This window comes from Neocloeon triangulifer, unplaced genomic scaffold, assembly GCF_031216515.1.
Source record: "Neocloeon triangulifer isolate White Clay Creek 2 clone unplaced genomic scaffold, ASM3121651v1 ptg000022l, whole genome shotgun sequence".
Classification (NCBI taxonomy): domain Eukaryota; kingdom Metazoa; phylum Arthropoda; class Insecta; order Ephemeroptera; family Baetidae; genus Neocloeon; species Neocloeon triangulifer.
This window is the reverse complement of record NW_026775562.1, coordinates 5,975,001-5,982,737: the sequence shown is the minus strand read 5'-3', so window position 1 is coordinate 5,982,737 and position 7,737 is coordinate 5,975,001.

Below are 7,737 nucleotides of genomic sequence, written 5' to 3'. Positions count from 1 at the left end.
TCAGTGTTTCATCTCTGCTGATTGTGATACCCTCTCTGCCCGTTCTTTGTGACTAGAGTAGAATGAACAATCGCAGTAAAGTCAGCTTTTGCTCTGTGGGTTTTTCGAAAATTGGCAATATGCCGGATGTGCATGGTTTTGGCAGCGGGATAAGCTTGCGAGCCGTGAAATTATCTTGAGAGAAATAAGTACATCAACCTCATAAATAAAGATGTTATTTCCGCTCGCAAATTGTACACGAAATATAACTTTGGACGTGAATTTGAAAAGTTAAGGGGTGTTTGAAATTATATTTTGAAACAACAATATTTAAACGTGGTACATCCCTTGGCAGAGGATGAGATGACCAAAAGATTTTTCATTCAGTTTTGCACACCTCGTGAATTTTGTGCTTCTCTACAAGGAGCCGAAACGTGAATACCAGATTAGATAGATTTCATTGAACAATATACGAACGGAAGAAAACCCCCACTATACATGAACATGCGACGTAAAGTTCTACTCGCCACATGTGACCGTGAAATTTTTCCACTATTATTTTCCTAGTTTCAAATGTTTTGAAATGAAATTTTATGATCACTTGGATTTGCTTACTGTTTCTGAAGTCGCTGCGTAGCGGAGATGTTAGGAATTACAGTAAAATTCATGAAGGGCGCTTTATTGTAGGGATGAAGTTATATGCGATTTCATGAACATCAATCGGAAAAGAAAGGATTTGTTTCCCATATTAGGGAATATTATGAAGAATGCATGCATACATTAACATACAAGATTTGAAATCCGATTACGTACATTAGGATGGAATAGTATTGCAATGAAAGGAACGTTTAACGTAACGGTGCACTTCAATAATCTTTTATAATTCAAATATTTGTTATAAATATTTTAAATTGTCAACGCAGGAAGAATTTAATGAGAGGTTGAAATTAAATAAACACGAATGTATTAAATAATGCATAGCACACTTTATAAATTTTAAGATGTAATATAAGACACTCCAAGTGATACAAATCGACGGAGAGATTCATAAAGTAATACACATGAACAAACGTATATCGATGAATTAATGAAAGGAATATTCACGTACATCAAAAATATATGGAAGAATAAATGATAATAATTATTTACACTTAAATCAAGGCTGAAGCTAAACAGCTACACAATCGAAACGTAAATGCAATAAATTGAAATTCAACCAATCCAAACAGAGAGACGTATGAAAAATTTGCAGAGCATAGTGAGCTTCTAGGGTTCCAAAGAGGGATGGGCGATGTATACATGGAAAATTATCTACTGTTCCGGCACATTTCGCCGCGCTTGACCAACGAGCACAGCGGCCGGAGTTGTCGATCTGATCAGTGCGGTCGGAGATGTCGGCGGCGGGACTTGTAATATTTTCACCCGCTCCGCCAACAGTGCGGCCGGAGATGTCGGTGGAGGCTACTGCCATTGCTCCAGTACCTTAAGAGAGTCATAGTTACTCCCGCCGTTTACCTGCGGTTGCTACAATTTCGAGATTGGCCGGAGACGTCGCCGGCTGGACTTGTAATAATTTCGCACTATGCGCCAACAGTGCGGCCGGAGATGTCGGTGTACGGACTTGTAATATTTTCGCGAGCTCCACCAACAGTGTGGCCGGAGATGTCGGTGTACGGACTTGTAATATTTTCGCGAGCTCCACCAACAGTGCGGCCGGAGATGTCGGTGTACGGACTTGTAATATTTTCACCCGCGCCGGCAACAGTGCGGCCGGAGATGTCGGTGTACGGACTTGTAATATTTTCGTGTGCTACGCCAACAGTGCGGCCGGAGATGTCGGTGTGCGGACTTGTAATATTTTCGCGAGCTCCACCAACAGTGCGGCCGGAGATGTCGGTGTACGGACTTGTAATATTTTCACCCGCGCCGGCAACAGTGCGGCCGGAGATGTCGGTGTACGGACTTGTAATATTTTCGTGTGCTACGCCAACAGTGCGGCCGGAGATGTCGGTGTGCGGACTTGTAATATTTTCGCGAGCTCCACCAACAGTGTGGCCGGAGATGTCGGTGTACGGACTTGTAATATTTTCGCGTGCTCCGCCAACAGTGCGGCCGGAGATGTCGGTGTACGGACTTGTAATATTTTCGCGTGCTCCGCCAACAGTGCGGCCGGAGATGTCGGTGTACGGACTTGTAATATTTTCGCGTGCTCCGCCAACAGTGCGGCCGGAGATGTCGGTGTACGGACTTGTAATATTTTCACCCGCGCCGGCAACAGTGCGGCCGGAGATGTCGGTGTACGGACTTGTAATATTTTCGTGTGCTACGCCAACAGTGCGGCCGGAGATGTCGGTGTGCGGACTTGTAATATTTTCGCGAGCTCCACCAACAGTGCGGCCGGAGATGTCGGTGTACGGACTTGTAATATTTTCACCCGCGCCGGCAACAGTGCGGCCGGAGATGTCGGTGTACGGACTTGTAATATTTTCGTGTGCTACGCCAACAGTGCGGCCGGAGATGTCGGTGTGCGGACTTGTAATATTTTCGCGAGCTCCACCAACAGTGCGGCCGGAGATGTCGATGTACGGACTTGTAATATTTTCGCGTGCTCCGCCAACAGTGCGGCCGGAGATGTCGATGTACGGACTTGTGATATTTTCGCGTGCTCCGCCAACAGTGCGGCCGGAGATGTCGGATTACGGACTTGTGATATTTTCGCGTGCTCCGCCAGCCATGCGGCCGGAGATGTCCGAAACGACTTGTGGTGTTGCATAAAATGATTTTTTGCGTCTTGTTTATGACGTCAAGTTTGGTGCACTAATAACGCCCTTTGCACGTGAAAACAGGAATCATTGGAGTTGAGGAGCGATTGCAGCTCAACATGATTCCTATATGACACATTCAACGTTGCATGGTAATGGCGCACCCTATTCAAGAGAAAAATTGTTTTCGTGTGATGAGCATCATTCGTGAGCTGCCAGATCACACGAGCCTTTGCTGCGGTGATTTGTGTATTCATTTGTGATTTATGGAATGCGTTTCAGCTGTCTGAATGAAAATATTAGTTAATAATGTCTTCAAAAATAGTTAGATGCAATCTTACTTCAAAAAATATAAATGGTCACTGCGAGGAATTTGACAGTGTTGTTAACGAAAATAAATAAGATCAACGAGGAGGCCACGTTACCTCTTGTCGTAAGAGGAAGACAGTACAATGTAGGCCATGTCAAAACTAACATTGACACGCGTTAAGTAAATAGCGATATAGAGTGCTAGCGACGTGAATGATGGAAATAATAATATTAACTGGCATCATGTATTTCAGAACTGTTTTGTGTATTCTGCCTTTGTATTTCCATTGTAATTCTCTCTTCTTTGTAAGCAATGAGATTAACAACACTGAATTTTTGGATGATTCACTTGGGTAGAGAATGCCGCCGGTGATGCATTAATAAACATGATTTTATACAAAATTTAATCAAGATAACACGTGTGAATTGCATGAAAATCAAAGTTGCTGTGCCACATCAGTGTTTCATCTCTGCTGATTGTGATACCCTCTCTGCCCGTTCTTTGTGACTAGAGTAGAATGAACAATCGCAGTAAAGTCAGCTTTTGCTCTGTGGGTTTTTCGAAAATTGGCAATATGCCGGATGTGCATGGTTTTGGCAGCGGGATAAGCTTGCGAGCCGTGAAATTATCTTGAGAGAAATAAGTACATCAACCTCATAAATAAAGATGTTATTTCCGCTCGCAAATTGTACACGAAATATAACTTTGGACGTGAATTTGAAAAGTTAAGGGGTGTTTGAAATTATATTTTGAAACAACAATATTTAAACGTGGTACATCCCTTGGCAGAGGATGAGATGACCAAAAGATTTTTCATTCAGTTTTGCACACCTCGTGAATTTTGTGCTTCTCTACAAGGAGCCGAAACGTGAATACCAGATTAGATAGATTTCATTGAACAATATACGAACGGAAGAAAACCCCCACTATACATGAACATGCGACGTAAAGTTCTACTCGCCACATGTGACCGTGAAATTTTTCCACTATTATTTTCCTAGTTTCAAATGTTTTGAAATGAAATTTTATGATCACTTGGATTTGCTTACTGTTTCTGAAGTCGCTGCGTAGCGGAGATGTTAGGAATTACAGTAAAATTCATGAAGGGCGCTTTATTGTAGGGATGAAGTTATATGCGATTTCATGAACATCAATCGGAAAAGAAAGGATTTGTTTCCCATATTAGGGAATATTATGAAGAATGCATGCATACATTAACATACAAGATTTGAAATCCGATTACGTACATTAGGATGGAATAGTATTGCAATGAAAGGAACGTTTAACGTAACGGTGCACTTCAATAATCTTTTATAATTCAAATATTTGTTATAAATATTTTAAATTGTCAACGCAGGAAGAATTTAATGAGAGGTTGAAATTAAATAAACACGAATGTATTAAATAATGCATAGCACACTTTATAAATTTTAAGATGTAATATAAGACACTCCAAGTGATACAAATCGACGGAGAGATTCATAAAGTAATACACATGAACAAACGTATATCGATGAATTAATGAAAGGAATATTCACGTACATCAAAAATATATGGAAGAATAAATGATAATAATTATTTACACTTAAATCAAGGCTGAAGCTAAACAGCTACACAATCGAAACGTAAATGCAATAAATTGAAATTCAACCAATCCAAACAGAGAGACGTATGAAAAATTTGCAGAGCATAGTGAGCTTCTAGGGTTCCAAAGAGGGATGGGCGATGTATACATGGAAAATTATCTACTGTTCCGGCACATTTCGCCGCGCTTGACCAACGAGCACAGCGGCCGGAGTTGTCGATCTGATCAGTGCGGTCGGAGATGTCGGCGGCGGGACTTGTAATATTTTCACCCGCTCCGCCAACAGTGCGGCCGGAGATGTCGGTGGAGGCTACTGCCATTGCTCCAGTACCTTAAGAGAGTCATAGTTACTCCCGCCGTTTACCTGCGGTTGCTACAATTTCGAGATTGGCCGGAGACGTCGCCGGCTGGACTTGTAATAATTTCGCACTATGCGCCAACAGTGCGGCCGGAGATGTCGGTGTACGGACTTGTAATATTTTCGCGAGCTCCACCAACAGTGTGGCCGGAGATGTCGGTGTACGGACTTGTAATATTTTCGCGAGCTCCACCAACAGTGCGGCCGGAGATGTCGGTGTACGGACTTGTAATATTTTCACCCGCGCCGGCAACAGTGCGGCCGGAGATGTCGGTGTACGGACTTGTAATATTTTCGTGTGCTACGCCAACAGTGCGGCCGGAGATGTCGGTGTGCGGACTTGTAATATTTTCGCGAGCTCCACCAACAGTGCGGCCGGAGATGTCGGTGTACGGACTTGTAATATTTTCACCCGCGCCGGCAACAGTGCGGCCGGAGATGTCGGTGTACGGACTTGTAATATTTTCGTGTGCTACGCCAACAGTGCGGCCGGAGATGTCGGTGTGCGGACTTGTAATATTTTCGCGAGCTCCACCAACAGTGTGGCCGGAGATGTCGGTGTACGGACTTGTAATATTTTCGCGTGCTCCGCCAACAGTGCGGCCGGAGATGTCGGTGTACGGACTTGTAATATTTTCGCGTGCTCCGCCAACAGTGCGGCCGGAGATGTCGGTGTACGGACTTGTAATATTTTCGCGTGCTCCGCCAACAGTGCGGCCGGAGATGTCGGTGTACGGACTTGTAATATTTTCACCCGCGCCGGCAACAGTGCGGCCGGAGATGTCGGTGTACGGACTTGTAATATTTTCGTGTGCTACGCCAACAGTGCGGCCGGAGATGTCGGTGTGCGGACTTGTAATATTTTCGCGAGCTCCACCAACAGTGCGGCCGGAGATGTCGGTGTACGGACTTGTAATATTTTCACCCGCGCCGGCAACAGTGCGGCCGGAGATGTCGGTGTACGGACTTGTAATATTTTCGTGTGCTACGCCAACAGTGCGGCCGGAGATGTCGGTGTGCGGACTTGTAATATTTTCGCGAGCTCCACCAACAGTGCGGCCGGAGATGTCGATGTACGGACTTGTAATATTTTCGCGTGCTCCGCCAACAGTGCGGCCGGAGATGTCGATGTACGGACTTGTGATATTTTCGCGTGCTCCGCCAACAGTGCGGCCGGAGATGTCGATGTACGGACTTGTAATATTTTCGCGTGCTCCGCCAACAGTGCGGCCGGAGATGTCGGATTACGGACTTGTGATATTTTCGCGTGCTCCGCCAGCCATGCGGCCGGAGATGTCCGAAACGACTTGTGGTGTTGCATAAAATGATTTTTTGCGTCTTGTTTATGACGTCAAGTTTGGTGCACTAATAACGCCCTTTGCACGTGAAAACAGGAATCATTGGAGTTGAGGAGCGATTGCAGCTCAACATGATTCCTATATGACACATTCAACGTTGCATGGTAATGGCGCACCCTATTCAAGAGAAAAATTGTTTTCGTGTGATGAGCATCATTCGTGAGCTGCCAGATCACACGAGCCTTTGCTGCGGTGATTTGTGTATTCATTTGTGATTTATGGAATGCGTTTCAGCTGTCTGAATGAAAATATTAGTTAATAATGTCTTCAAAAATAGTTAGATGCAATCTTACTTCAAAAAATATAAATGGTCACTGCGAGGAATTTGACAGTGTTGTTAACGAAAATAAATAAGATCAACGAGGAGGCCACGTTACCTCTTGTCGTAAGAGGAAGACAGTACAATGTAGGCCATGTCAAAACTAACATTGACACGCGTTAAGTAAATAGCGATATAGAGTGCTAGCGACGTGAATGATGGAAATAATAATATTAACTGGCATCATGTATTTCAGAACTGTTTTGTGTATTCTGCCTTTGTATTTCCATTGTAATTCTCTCTTCTTTGTAAGCAATGAGATTAACAACACTGAATTTTTGGATGATTCACTTGGGTAGAGAATGCCGCCGGTGATGCATTAATAAACATGATTTTATACAAAATTTAATCAAGATAACACGTGTGAATTGCATGAAAATCAAAGTTGCTGTGCCACATCAGTGTTTCATCTCTGCTGATTGTGATACCCTCTCTGCCCGTTCTTTGTGACTAGAGTAGAATGAACAATCGCAGTAAAGTCAGCTTTTGCTCTGTGGGTTTTTCGAAAATTGGCAATATGCCGGATGTGCATGGTTTTGGCAGCGGGATAAGCTTGCGAGCCGTGAAATTATCTTGAGAGAAATAAGTACATCAACCTCATAAATAAAGATGTTATTTCCGCTCGCAAATTGTACACGAAATATAACTTTGGACGTGAATTTGAAAAGTTAAGGGGTGTTTGAAATTATATTTTGAAACAACAATATTTAAACGTGGTACATCCCTTGGCAGAGGATGAGATGACCAAAAGATTTTTCATTCAGTTTTGCACACCTCGTGAATTTTGTGCTTCTCTACAAGGAGCCGAAACGTGAATACCAGATTAGATAGATTTCATTGAACAATATACGAACGGAAGAAAACCCCCACTATACATGAACATGCGACGTAAAGTTCTACTCGCCACATGTGACCGTGAAATTTTTCCACTATTATTTTCCTAGTTTCAAATGTTTTGAAATGAAATTTTATGATCACTTGGATTTGCTTACTGTTTCTGAAGTCGCTGCGTAGCGGAGATGTTAGGAATTACAGTAAAATTCATGAAGGGCGCTTTATTGTAGGG